Below are 7,616 nucleotides of genomic sequence, written 5' to 3' on the forward strand. Positions count from 1 at the left end.
GGGAATCATGAGAGGTTTTGAGCACAACAGTGCTGACTGACACAACACATATGACTGACATTTATGAAGATAACTGGCTTTTGTGTTGTGGACAGATTATAAAGGGGGAAGGAAAGAAGCAGAAAAATCTTTTAGGAGGCTATTGTCACAATCTGGGCGAGAAATATGGCGACTTGAAACAAAGGAGTAGCAAGAGCTAGTGAGACATTGTCAAATTCCTGATACATTTTGAAAAAGATCTTAGAAAAAGATTTTTTTTCCTAACATAAGAAAAAAGATTACCTTTTAACCTCACTACTATATTTTAGTTCCAGGCACTGGTACTTTTAGTGGCATTATTTCTCCAAAGTATTTATAAAGAAGTATTTCCTTCTCACCTGGATGGGAGGAGAGTTTGGGGGAGTGTGGATATATTTTTTAAAAAAATTGTTCCCTTCTCAATTTTTTGTGTGTAAAAAATTTATCTCATGTCATTAGAAACACATTGGTTTGAATTTTGTAGCAGTTCTCTCACCCTTAACTGAAGTTTCTTTTCCATTATTTCAGAGAAAAATGTGGTACTAAGTACATATAATAGAAGCGGTCCCTCTTTTATGACTTTTGAATGAAATATATTCTAAAGCTCATTTAAAAATCAGTTGTTACTCTGCTCCTCATTTTCTATCATAAAATATAATAAATAGAGATTAGGGTAGTGGTTACATAAATGTTTAATTCTACAGCCACTAAGCCAAAATTCATGTTTATTCCTTGCTTATAGAAAGATCCAACCAGGAATTTAGAAAGAATGTTTCTCTCCTCCTCTTCCTTACCACTTAGCATCTCCACTTTCTTCTTTCTCACTCTGCCTCCTCCTCTAGGTAAATGAATTCTTCTCTTTCCCACATGTGATTGAGAAGTTAGAAAGGATTTTTTGCCTCCCCCTCATGCCAGAACTAGCAATGTCATAAAGAAAGATACTGGTTCACACTTTGTAGCAGGACTGAAAAGGAGAAGGAACTTGACGTGGGCTGGAGGATGTGCTGGTGTGGAATTCAGGAAGCAGGAAGGGACTCCAAGGACTGGTTTCTGCAGATTAGGGGATGAAGTATTTCAGGGAAATTGAGATGGGGGTATTTGTATTTATACGGGATCTCAAGCAAGCCAAGCTTTTCCCTGTTACAGGGTTTTACCTATGCTGTCTTGGGTATGTCTGGGACATTTTCTCTCCAGTCTTTTTATGGCCTCACTGTTTTCACATCACTTCAGGCCTCTGCTCAAAATGATAGCCTCTCAGTAACTAAGAGGGTTATCTTTCTATCTTTGCTACCTAAGATAGCTACCCATCTTCTTCACTCTAGCTTTGTATCCCGGTTTATGCTTTCTTAATGGCACTTATCACTATCTGAAATCATATATTTGCTGATTTTTGAAATTGTCTTTATCTCATGTGCTGTCACATCTGAGAATGCAAATTCCATGAGTTCAGATTTGATATGCTTATTTATCACCTAGAACTGTCCTGGCACATAGAAATCACTAAATTTTTGTTGCATGACAGAATGAATTGATGGGGATGGCTTCATGTTTGTAAATTTTCAGGACAATAGAAGCTAATGGAAAGATACCTACCTTGTGGCTCAAATTGAAGGAGCTATGTGAATATGAGGCTCAACGTTGGTAGGTCTACCCTCTGTAATGATGTTAGCTGAGGAATTATTTTCCCCAGATACATGTTGTAGTCTGGGATTTCCTTTGTGTAATAACTAAGACTGGAAAAGGAGTATATATCTATTTTAAGAGAATGATGTTATTATGTATTTTAGAGCTACTATTTACATATAGATCATATGATAACAGTGCAAGATTATCTAGACCAGTGCTGTTATGGAAGTACAAATAATCTTTATTATTGTAGAACACTGCTAATGATTGGTTAACCTAGTTTCAGATATACCACATATGTGGAAGTAGAAAATAGAATTTTAAGAATTCTAAAAATATTTCAAGTATTTATATACCCTTTATAATTCAGAGGCCTTCTGCTACCCGCCCCCTTTCCCCATCTGTAATCCTCTTCCCCTATGCATTGGTCAAAAAAACAGATTTTTTTGCCATTCCCTTCTCCAGGGGATCTTCCCGACTCAAGGATCAAACCCGGGTCTCTTGCATTGCAGGCTGATTCTTTATCATCTGAGCCACCAGGGAAGCCCCCTATATTAGATTACTGGCTAGAAAAATTCATATTAAAAACTTGAAAATATCTGTTTTTATGTAGACACCAGTTACTTTATTGGATCTGGTTAGTAAGAAACTTAAGTAGCTTCTGCATGGAGAAGATCCAGATGCCATATCAGGTATTGACTCAGACTTATTCCTTCTATATCATTGAGTGACTGCTACAGTCACATAAGTTGGAAGGGAACCAAGGGTGAATATGTAATAAATGTATAATGCTAAAAAAGGTGGTTACATTAAGGTTATTTTTTAATATCTCTAGAGTAATTTCTTCTCCAGTTCTTTTTGGCAGCCCTGTTTGATTACCTTTCTTCTAAAAAGGTAAATACTTTCTGTATCTCATTGCTGCTTCCAGATGGGGGTATTTATAATAGGAAATCTCAAACAAGCCAAGCTTTTTCCTATTATAGAGCTTTACCTGTGCTGTCTTGATTATAAAGACAAGGATAAATATTTGATATCAGAAACATTTAAAATCAACTGACTGAGAAGGTGGTTCAGATGATCAGATACATGTCTGACTCAGGATGGAAAAAAGATGATGAACAAAGAAAAACGGCATGACAGGTCTTCATGTTCTGAGATTGATGTGAGTTGTGACAGGGCTAAAGGCAGTATGGTATAGTATAGAGACTTCAAACCCTGGGAGTGGGGCAATCCCAGGTTGAGACCCTAGCTCAGCCATGTGGCCCAAGTTTCTGTTTCTTAATTGGTAAGGCAGGGCTAATAATTATAATGCCAACAACTCTACACCTTAGAACATTGAAGATTTAGTGAGAAAAAGTACAAAAGGTCAGATATATGTAAACATTTACTGTAAGCTATTATTATATTATTTGAATGGCAGTAGATTGTGAACAGAGAGTTAGGTGTAGGATTTTAAGTTTTCAGAGGCAATGTTATTCCAGGGTGTCACCATGTGTGTTTAAGCAAAGACCACTATAGTGAAAATAGAAAAAACAAAACAAAACAAAAAACCCCCCACAAAACCTAATATTAATAGGCTGTAGGGTTTCAGAAGTTACCATGATTGAGAATTGCTTTGCTGTGTCTGGAGACTCAGGTGTCCCCATCTGTAGATCAGCATAGAGAGGCTTAGTTGACTGCACACGCTAAGACAGCTCAGAGCCATGAAAGACTGCTCACACTCATGCAATTCTTTGTTCACGTTTTGTACATGCTTCTGATGGGGGTTCAGGACACACTACCCCCAAACATGGCACATGACATTGAATATTTTAAGCTGAAAGCGTTTGAGAAAATGGCAGAAGCAGGAGGGTTGCTCTGATCTAGTCCCCTCTTGCCATGTCTCCCTGAAATAGGCTGTAACACCTTCATGTGAAAGACGCCCTCTCTACACTGGGAGCAAAGGATTACCTTATCTTCCAAAGCAAAGTGAAGTCAAGAAGAATCTGAACAAACAGGCTTTGCTAACTTTTCCCAGTTTATTATAATTACCTCACACCTTACCTTGTCACATTCTTCCAGGACTGTGTATTCTTCATCAAAGAAAGGAAAGTGAAGTCGCTCAGTCGTGTCTGACTCTTTGCAACCCCACGGACTGTGGCCATGGGATTTTCCAGGGCGAGTACAGAAGTGGGTTTCTTCTTGCCATTTCCTTCTCCAGTTCTTCATGAAACCTAGCATAAAGTACATAGGTCTGCTTCTTTGAGTCTTCGTCTCCTTATGAAGGCTCCTATGTCACATAAAACTTTTTAAATACACTTGTATGCTTTTTCTCCTGTCTTTGTATTTATCAGTTTACTTCTCAGACCTAGCCAGGGACCCTAAGAAAGTCAAGGAAAACTTTTTCCTCCCCTTCACCTTCAATTTCTGAGTCATGTCACTTAAGTTCCACTGTAATCCACTTGAAACTAGAATAGTAGTACCTTGGTTCTCCTACATCATGGACTTATTTTGGAAATAAAATCAAACAATGTATGTAAAATGAGACAAGGTATGTTTTGTTAAAGTATAGAGTACATGTAAACAAACAGTATTACTCTGAAGCAAAGAAAACATAAGTAATGTCATCTACCATATTTGAGGGAAAAAAGTCCAGCATAACACCAGTTTGAATAGGTACATTTTCATGATCTTCTTTTTTGAACTTGCTTTTCCAATTGTACTTTTTTTTTAGGTTGCACATCTTGCCAATGCTTGACATACAAGGAGTTTGAAAAACAAAACAAAGGACAAGCCAATATCTTCACCAGTTGGCTCTTGAGGTTAACAGTAACTCTAGTATCTCTTTGAAATGAAAAAAGTTTCTGGGAGAAGAAACTATAATTTGTTAATATGAAGAACTCCTCTGGTAGTTTTGCAAACTGCCAATACCCACACTACAGAGAAAGGATAGCCTATAAGCATTTTAAGTGTAACAATGCTTAAAATATATGTTAAGGAAGAGTCAAAAGGTACACATGTCCAGTCACAAAATACATTAGTCCTGGGATGTCATGTATAGCAGAGCAACTATAGTTAACAATACTCTATTTAGTATGTGGAAGTTGCTAAGAGAGTAGATCTTTAAAAAACTATAAAGGATGTTTTTTATCTTTAAGAGAGAATGTAAGTTAAATTCTTGTATGCTGATTCATTTAATTACTATGCTGCTTATTAAATGTGGTGCTATTATCAGGGATCTGATACAGTTAATTTCCTTACAAATTTTTTTTTCCACAGAAAAAGAACATTTCATATGTGAGTTCTCTAAAGAAAGCATTTATTTTCCTTAGTACATACTACTTTTAAGCTACCCCTTCAGGCTACTGTAACTTAAATGCTGTGAATCATCTAAGAAGGAAAAGACTTTCAGAAGACTAAAAGCCACAAATTTAAAATTCATGAATGTCTAAAACCATAATTTTGCCTTCTGATTCTTTTCTAGTCCATCAAGTTTGGTTTTCTTTTCTCCCTCTGTTTTTAACTTGATTAGTTTACTTTATGGGATCATTCTCTCAATGTGACACAGGTTGAAGATTCAGTCTCTGTTGCAGATTAAAGTACATTCTTCTCTGGTCTTAATTCATGCCTTGATCACAGGGAAGAGAAGTGTGTATCGTTAAGCACTTGAAACATATATAACTAATGTCATCAGTTTTATCTTTTTGTGTAAAAACTACCAGTTGGGTTGAATTTGAATGCTTAGTCAATGTTCTCAACTAAGAGTCTATGAACAGGTTTCAGGGTGCTGAAGCACAGTGTACTTTCTGGGATTGTATGCAACTTTGTGTATGTGCTTATTTTTCTAGGAAGAAGATTCATAGCTTTCCACCAGATTCTCCAAGGGAATTATAAGTGAAGCACATTAAGAACCACTGGGTTAGAGAATCATTTTTTATTTTGTCTTCAGAGAATACACTTAAGGCCCTCAATGACCTATATTTATCTATTTTCCAAATTTTGCTTTTACTTTGTGGATAAACTGTTGATGTAATTGTTAAAGTGTTACGTTAAAATAAGAGCATTAGCTAGATGAATTCTAAATTCCTGTGGCTTTAAAAGAAAACCAAAAACAAAGCAGGATGATTCTGACATTAGAAGATGTTAACTGTCCTCATGTATATGGTTATTTTGAATTGGGGAGGAAATTAGTATACCTCCAGTGGAAGAGCTGAGAGGGTGATTCTAGACAGGAAAGAAGTGGAAACATGCAGCCCAACCCTCATCATTACGCAGGGCGCAGGGGATCGTCTCCTTATGAGTCTCCATTTTAATGTTGCGTGTGAATCAGGTAGAGAATTGCTAGCTATCACTAAGAATGGACGGCACTTTGAGAAATGTGTTAAAGATACTACTGTGTCCTTGGATCTGCTGCTCAGATTATTTATAACCTTGAACAGATATCTTCCTTCTGAGCCTCGTTTTGTTTTTAATCTCTAGAATAAAAATATACATGCGTAAATTGTGTTTCTAAGACTGGACCAGAAATATCAAAGGTCTGAGAGACAGTGTGGTAGGGAACAAGGGTCTGAGCTCTGGGGTCAGAGATCTGGATCTAGTAATCTGACCTACTTGGGTTCCTAAGGGAAAATGTTAGCAAGTGAGAACCCTGGGTTGATAAAACCCAATTTAGAAACAGCAGAATCACTAGTGCTTGAAATGTTTAATTTGAATGACATATCCTATAGCATTCCCTAATGGAGACTATTTTGAATATACTACTGTTCAATTAAACTTGTTTACAAAGTAAAATGGTTTTTACTGAATGGTTTTGAAGGTTCTGCGGCATTAATTTCTAAAGAGAAATTCCTATCCCAGCAGAGCTACTCCACCTAGTGTCGGCTCCATACAGTTTATTAGGCTTAAAGCAAATTCCCAAGGGTCAGTTCAGTTCAGTTCAGTCGCTCAGTCGTGTCCGACTCTTTGCGACCCCATGAATTACAGCACGCCAGGCCTCCCTGTCCATCACCAACTCTTGGAGCTTACTCAAACTCATTCCCAAGAGTACTGTCATTCAATTTTAGGCTAAACCTTTTTGAGCAATGTAGGGACAAAGCTTTTCTTCCCTGTATAAATAAAATCCATTTCCAATCACTGAAAAGCTTATCTCCTATTAGAATATTCAGTAAATTATGTTCATGACAATTAGCATCATGATTCATCCTGCTTAACACTGCTTAGACTTACTCACATTTTTAGGTCCTATTCAGGTAAATATTATTTAACTTGGAGAAAAAAATGTTGAGCTAAAAATTCTATCTCATATAATTTACATACATAAAGAATGTTCAGTGGACTTCTCTGGCAGTCTGGCAGCTAAGAATCTGCCTGCCAATGTAGGGGACACGGTTTTGATCCCTGGTCTGCGAAGATTCCACATGTGGTGAGGCAGTTAAGCCTGTGAACCACAACTATTGAAGCCCATGCACCGTACAGCTTGTGTCCTGCAGCAAGGGAAGCTTTGTAAAGCAGTTATCCACCAATTTAAAATAAATTAGAAAAAGAAAAGAGAAGCCACCACAATGAGAAGTTCACACTGCAACGAGAGAGGAGCCCCCGTTTGCCACAACTAGAGAAAGCCCACGTGCAGCAATAAAGACCCAGCACAGCCAAAAATAAAAAAGTAATTAAAAAGAATGTTCAAGACTGAAAACCATTCTAAAATTTTTTTACTTTTCATTTTGTATTAGTGTATAGCTGATTAACAATGTTGTGATAGTTTCAGGTGAATAGCGAAGGGACTCGGCCATGTATGTCCATGTATCCACTCTCCCCCAAACTCTCCTCCCATCCAGGCTGCCACATAACACTGAGAAGAGCTCCCTGCGCTATACAGTAGGTCTCTGTTGGTTATCCATTTTATATATAGCAGTGTGTACATGTCCATCCCAAACTCTCGAACCATCCTTTCCCCCAACTCCGCAACTGTAAGTTCCTTCTCTGAGTCTGCTTGC

The sequence above is a fragment of the Odocoileus virginianus genome, chromosome 23 (genome assembly GCF_023699985.2).
Source record: "Odocoileus virginianus isolate 20LAN1187 ecotype Illinois chromosome 23, Ovbor_1.2, whole genome shotgun sequence".
NCBI classification, from domain to species: Eukaryota; Metazoa; Chordata; class Mammalia; order Artiodactyla; family Cervidae; genus Odocoileus; species Odocoileus virginianus.